At 41.4% G+C, this 7,500-nt stretch overlaps 1 protein-coding gene across 4 annotated transcripts in view; it reads left to right on the forward strand.

The window, feature by feature from the left end:
- The window catches only part of LOC311239075 (zinc finger protein 521-like), a 108,629-nt gene that overhangs the window by 1,564 nt on the left and 99,565 nt on the right, over positions 1–7,500 (forward strand). The window lies entirely within an intron of this gene.

A 7,500-nucleotide genomic window follows, 5' to 3' on the forward strand; every position in this document is an offset into this window, starting at 1 on the left:
TATTATTTCCTTTTCTTTTCTTCTCTTCTCCTTTTTTCTTTCTTTCTTTCTTTTTGCAAATGGGCTTGTTTTTGTGTGTGTTTGTGTGCATGCATGTGTGAGTGAGAGGAAAAAAGCTAAAAGAAACACAAGTGTGTGTGTGTGTGTGTGCGCGCACACATGCTCACGCACACACACACACACACACACACACACACACACACACACACTACTTTTCTCTGTAGCATTTTGGGAGCTGCTGGGTGTCCAGGCTGAGCTCCAGTTCATCTGGCAGACATTGTATTTTGCTCAGCAAATAATTGTCCACAATTTCACATTCCCAGCTTGTGGTCTGTGGACGGCTTTCTCCCGCTCTCCTTTCCTTCTCGGAAGTCCTCATCTCAAAGGAAGATTACATGGTCTGCGGTACATTCATGCAGCCACCATTTTAAATCAATACCCAGGAGAGGGGGGAAATGTGAGAGAGCAACGCACATCTCACAATTGTCACATTCTGTTTCCAGACTTGTACTGCTCTATTCACAGTAAACAGGTCTATAGATAGATTTCCCATTCTGTCAGCTCAGATTGGCATTGACTGTTTTTGTTAGTCTGTGTGACATTTGCTATTCTCAAAAGACACATCACTTATATATAATCTCCTGCCAGTGTGCTACAAGTGTGTGTGTGTGTGTGTGCCAACGTAAGCATTCATAGAATCATCTTAGATTTGTGTTTGTGTGTGTTGAGCCGGCGTGAGCATGCGTTCACTTGTTATTATGTGTGCATGTTTGTCTGTGTCAAACCAAATCTGCGTGCACATGAGCAGTGAGAGTGATGACATTGTTTGTTTGGTTGCTGCCACTGAAATTCAAATGACAAAAAAAAGTATATATAGTAAACAAAATATCTGTGCTTTCATGTCTCCGTTCCAACTGTCTTCAAGCAGGGGTTGAATTGCACATACGTCATAGATATTTCCCTGTGTTTGGATCGGGACCAGCGAAGGCCAGAGGCAGATGTTATTTATTGTTCTTTGTCTATCTGGGTCCTTGGGGGGGAACGAGCTAGACTTATACAGATGTCCACAATAACTCTCTTTGTCATCTTTTGTAAATAGTTGAATGGAGACGTTGCTGATAAGACAGTTGGGGGGGGGGGGGGGGGGGGGGCACTTCTACATGCTTATTTATTGGACATATCTTTACGGCTAAATACACTTTTTGGTTTGTGTATTGTGTGTATCTGTGTGTCTGTGTGTGTGTGTGTCTAGTCTACACACGTGTGTGTGGGTGTACAAGCATGGATCCATGTGTGTGTGTCTGTGTTCTCTGAGAATGTAGTAGTTCATATTTCACATTTCTTAGGTAGTCTTCTGCTGACTACAGTGGTCAGTGTGGATGGGCCCATTTTTTTTTACCCAGAGAAAGAACACTTTGTCCTGTGGAAGGAAAAGTAAAAGAGGTGCTGATAGAACATGGTAGGCTGCGTGGAAATGGATCAGGGTACATCTAGTGTCTTGAGGGATACTGTTGATAACATGGAGGGCTGGCATATAGAAGACATGACAGAATAAAGCTCTGACAGTTGGCACCCCACCCCTGTGGAATGTAACCCCCCTCCCTCCCTCCTTACTCACTATTGGCTGCTTGTGGGGAGTCAGAGGTTATGTTTTTGGTCCCAACGAGGAAAAAAGGGCAACATTACAGGAGTCCCGTTTCAATTAAGTCTGAGGGACAGATCCGGCGATGTTATTGCTTGGGGGAATAAATGGCACAGGACGAGATCATACATCAGTCGCTTATATGCAAACACTTCACCCTGGCCACTGACATTTACTCAATCCTGAGCCATCTACCGTTTCTCAACTGTGGGGGCGCATTGTCATTTTGTTTTGATGTGCAGAAGCTTTGGGTCAGCACATTACCAGTCAGTCAGTCAGAGTGTACTGCTGCAGGGAAAGGAGGATCTCAGTCCAGAATCCTCCACATAGTGTGTGACGACTGCCACGTTGCCTGGCCTTACAGGTCCTTCCTAGTTCCGGAGCAGGGCTAGACTGGGTTTATGTTTTCCCTTGGAGCACAAATGACACTCTCTCAGGTCTCTGTGCTAATGGGTTTATTGGCTGAGGACGAGGTTTCCGGGACCGTCGTCATCTACATATATAAATATTATTTTCCGCACCGTTTACTTTAAGTATTGCGGTTGTCATGAAATCGTCGTTGTGTCATGTACACCTTAAATATTTGATCTTTATCAGCGGGCCCGACTTTCATGGCCACATCAGAGTAAACGGTGGGATTTTACTTGGCATCAGATGGAAGCGAGAGTGTTGTTTTTCTGTATGGATTTATATGGTAGAGAGAGAGAGAGAGAGAGAGAGAGAGAGAGAGAGAGAGAGAGAGAGAGAGAGAGACAGGTTGATTCAAGGAATCCGTCTATTCATGAAATGAGAAAATCCTATGAAAAACAGTAGACAAGGATAATCTGTGCCATGTCTGTTAAAACAGTTACGCTACGAGCTCGGAAATAAATTCTGTTTTGATTTGTTGTGCATTCATTCACACGTTCTTTCATGTCAGAGTACGGTGAATTGAAATCCGGTATACTTTTGCGCCACAAGTGAAAAGTTATATTTTAAAGTTACATTTTAAAATTTTTATTTTTAGATTCTATCATAATTTATAGTTACAGTGAACCCACATAGAACCCGTATTGTACCAACCTTCAGATATATATCATATATATATATTTATAAATCTATTTAGGTACCTCTTCGTTCATTGATTACTCCTGGTATCCATCATGCCTGTGGATGCTTAGCCACTCCCCCTTATTAAGCTATGTGTATAAAAAAAAAGGGAATGTTATGATATTCTGGTAACAGGCTTCAGGTTTATCTTTTATTTTTAATGCATTTGAAAAATAATTATTACGCGTTGGAATTTGAATTCATACGACAAGCGCTGTAAATAATGTAATAAAGTCCCCCGCTCTACTCAATCTGAACAATTAAACACGTGGAGAGGGATACATTCCAATCTATTGTTCCCCCTTCCTCTGGTTAAAAATCTATTAGGCGACCCAGTGCTATATAGTTCCAGATTTAGGGAGCTGCAATATTTCTAGCCTGTTCACAATTAATGATCTGTGGCATAACACCCATTAACACTTTTCTAATGTGACACAAAAATATGGTTAGTATTATCATTAAGGAAATTATGATGGAGCCATGGAAAAATCCCATTAGCACGGCTGTCAGTGTTCTTGACATGCGGCTCAGCGAGCAGAGCAGGGCTGAGGGCCACGGAGACTGTGGCCGATATCTCCTCTTATTCCATGGCATGTGTCTCTCCTGTTGTCATGGACTGTCTGCCGCATGGAGATAGACTTCTGATTCCCTGGCAGTGATTGATTCCCACCACTGCTACTAATGGTCTGATATATTACTCTGGGTTTATTTGCATTCATTTCCTAGTTTGTTTTGTATGCATAGTATTATTATTACCTGCCACTTTTTTTTTTTTTTTCTTTTACGAAGCAGCATTTTTTCATTTGATCATTGCATAATAGGGTTATTGTCGATTTTCTTAGCACTGTTTTATTATCGCTATGTACACTATGGGTGGACTTCTGTAGTCCTATGACTTGCTTATAGTACATGGTGTTGTGTGAAGGATTACATATATTATGCAACATGATTAACACGCTCCTCCATTGCAAATTATTTATGACGTTAATCACCAGTTCAAATAATGCTCATTAAGAAAGTTATTCATGTGCAGTGTGTGTTGCCCCCCCTCCCCTCCCCTCCCCCTCCCAGCCCTAATTGAGGAGGGTTGACCTCCTGACCTGAGCTAAATTGAGTTGTAGTCCCTGTGGCGAGTGTCTCCTTCCCGGTCAGTCAGGGCGGATTACACAGCCATTGTGTTCGGTACTGTATCGTCCGAGCTGCCTGTAACCAAGCAGATGACTCACGCATATCCAGGAACACACAGCCTGAGAGAGGGGCTGGGAGATTCCCATATAGACACAAGCACGCCAGCTCGCACACATACTGTACACACGGAAACGCACGGATACGCACATACACACACACCAACAGCATATGCATGAGTTTCACACACACACACACACACACACACACACACACACACACACACACACACACACACACACACACACACACACACACACACACACGCACACACACACACACACACACACACACACACACACACACAGTCTTACACAACAGGAATTCATTTGATGGATTAGGAGGGGTTCAAGCTGCTGTGAGTGTAGCGTTTTGCTTATTCATGTCCACAGTACTTATTAGATTTATGAGGGTGTTTATGTACAGAAGATAGTACATGTGGTGATCAATCTGTTTTTTAATTTTTTTTGTGCATCTTGTTTGGCTCTACTATTTGTGGAAAATTAATTCTTAAATGATAGCATAGAAGGGGGGGGGGGGGGGTGAGGGTCTTGTCTTGGGGATTGCCAATCATGGTACAGTGACAGTTATTGTATATTTGTCTTTGCGTGTGTGGAGAGTATGTTAATTAGTGGCCTTTAACGCTATGACACTTGTTGTCGGATTATTATTCCCGCTTCCATTTTTGAGAATCAAAGGAACGTCGCTGATTCAGTCCCATGTGTGTTCTGCCATTGTATCAACAAAACCAAGCAGCGTGATTACAGTGTGTCACAGCTAGAGTGATACACTGTACCTTGTCAAAAATTAATTAACTGATAGCTGCAACGCATAAACACTGTCGAATGTGTTGCCGAACTGAGATGTGTTCAAACTAAGGTTACAATCATTATGACGTGATCATGAGCTCCAAGAGTGTTTTTAATTAAAACAGTCTGGTACATTGTAAATGATAATCATATGTGTGACTAGTAACTAGTAGAGGGTCTTACCTAACAGCTTAACTCTTCCTCACATACACCCCCACCCAGGACTCTATCCATTAATTACCCCTCTGAGTGGTGCCGGGAATAAAAATAAATAAAGGAATCTTGTACTGGAATTTAAAACGGCAGAACTTTTAATAAGTTCACAGTGGTGACAAATCGTCACTGACTGCCGTGATGTTTTAAGTTCTGATATAAAATGGAATTTTCTGCCTCAGCACCCTTATCTCGCCAACAGGGACGGTAATCAAAACAAAAACTCAGGCTCCCTCCACCAATCTCAGATAGAGCCACAGGGGATTTATTAGGGACCCCCCCTCCCCCATCCCTGCCCATTTAAATGATCCCGGATGCAAGGCGCTCAACAGCGCCAGAGAAACTCATTAAACTCTCACGGTGTCAGTCACTAAGGCCTCTCTCTGCAGGACAAGTTTTTTTTCTTCACTTTGGTTGGATACAGTACTCTATGGTGGCTCTGTGAGAAAGGGGCTTTCCAGTGTCTCCAACTCTCTTACAACACTTTTAACGGATTTCGCTAATTAATTGGCAGACCTGTGACCCTCTTTATTAATAATGTGTTACATATGATTAACTATAATTACATTTCAAGGAAAGATGTTTCTGATCAAAGGCATTCTTTTCCTTTTATCAAATCAGTGTGTATTTGAATCTATGAGAGTACATTTAACATTATCTCAGTGTGTATTTGACTCTATGAGAGTACATTTAACATAATTTCAGTGTGTATTTGACTCTATAGGAGTACATTTAACATCATCTCAGTGTGTATTTGACTCTATGATAGTACATTTCACATAATCTCAGTATGTATTTGACTATAGGAGTACATTTAACATCATCTCAGTGTGTATTTGACTCTATGAGAGTACATTTAACATCATCTCAGTGTGTATTTGATTTTGAGTACCAAAAGTTTAAATTGTTCACATACTGTAGGCCTATACCCAATATTTCATGTTGGACAGTTTTCTCCTGGAATTCCTTTACACGTTGACTTGGTGTTTAGCGTCGGCACGGTCAAGGCTTGACAGTGAGCAGCGGCAGCAGCTCTTTACTTAGCCATGTTTTTAGTGTGTCTTTAGTCTGTCTGTAGCCGTGTCTTTAGCATGTCTTTAGCGTGTCTTTAGCTGTGTCTTTAGTGTGTCTACGCCATGTCTTTAGTCTGTCTTTAGTGTGTCTTTAGCTGTGCCTTTAGTGTGTCTTCAGCATGTATTTAGCCGTGTCTTTCGCTGTATCTTTAGTGTGTCTTTAGCCATGTCTTTAGCCGTGTCTTTAGTCTGTCTTTAGCGCATGTTTAGCCATGTCTTTAGCACGTCTTTAGCCTTGTCTTTAGCATGTCTTTAGTGTGTCTTTATCTGTGTCTTTAGCTGTGTCTTTAGCATGTATTTAGCCTTGTCTTTAGCCATGTCTTTAGTGTGTCTTTAGTCATGTATTTAGTGTGTCTTTAGCTGTCTCTTTAGCACATCTTTAGCCGTGTCTTTAGCCATGTCTTTAGCATGTCTTTAGCTGTGTCTTTAGCTGTGTCTTTAGCACATCTTTAGCCGTGTCTTTAGCCATGTCTTTAGCCGTGTCTTTAGCCGTGTCTTTAGCATGTCTTTAGCGTGTCTTTAGCACGTCTTTAGCGTGTCTTTAGCATTTTTTGCATGTCTTTAGCGCATCTTTAGCCATGTCTTTAGCCGTGTCTTTAGTGTGTGTTTAGCATCTTTAGCCATGTCTTTAGCCGTGTCTTTAGTGTGTGTTTAGTATCTTTAGCCATGTCTTTAGCAGTGTCTTCAGCCACTTCTTTAGCCGTGTCTTTAGCACATCTTTAGCCGTGTCTTTAGCAGTGTCTTCAGCTGCTTCTTTAGCCGTGTCTTCTTCTTTAGCCGTGTCTTTAGTGCATCTTTAGCCGTGTCTTCAGCCGCTTCTTTACCCGTGTCTTTAGTAGAGATGTTCCGATACCATTTTTTCCTTCCCGATCCAATTCCGATACCTAAGCTTTGGGTATCGGCCGATACCGATACTGATCCGATACCAGTGCATACATTTAAAAAAAAATTTATATTATATAAATTTTTATTTTTTATTTTATAAATTTATATATACTGTTTTTTAGTAATAACTAGAAAGTAATGGTATTTATTCAACAACAGGTGATTGTATAGATTAGTATTAGTATCATTAATTGACAACTATGCTCAATGAGTTCACCCACGGAAAGGTTGTTAGGACATTGGTTCCGCACGGACGTTATACGTTGTTGCACTTGCTATTCAGTCTGCTCCGGTTCAGTTAGCTAGTAGCAGAGGCTCTGGCTAGTAGTACCGTGTGTTGTGATTTTTAATGCACAATAAATATTCAACATTCTATTTTGAGACTCCGCCTCAGACTCTTATCCTTTGGCACTAAAAGCGAAACATTGTCACCGGTATGGCTGTCCGTAACATGTCATTAATTGCGTGCATGTGTGTGAGAGGTTGATCAGTGACGATACTTAGGTTAGCCACGTTAACGTGAGCTAGATGAAAAGACAATGTAACGTTACTGGGGAAAAAGTGATTTACCTTGGAATACTCCTTTGCCAACTTGCTGTACTTT

This window comes from Notolepis coatsorum, assembly GCF_963971535.1.
Source record: "Notolepis coatsorum genome assembly, chromosome: 13".
In the NCBI taxonomy this organism is placed as follows: Eukaryota; Metazoa; Chordata; class Actinopteri; order Aulopiformes; family Paralepididae; genus Notolepis; species Notolepis coatsorum.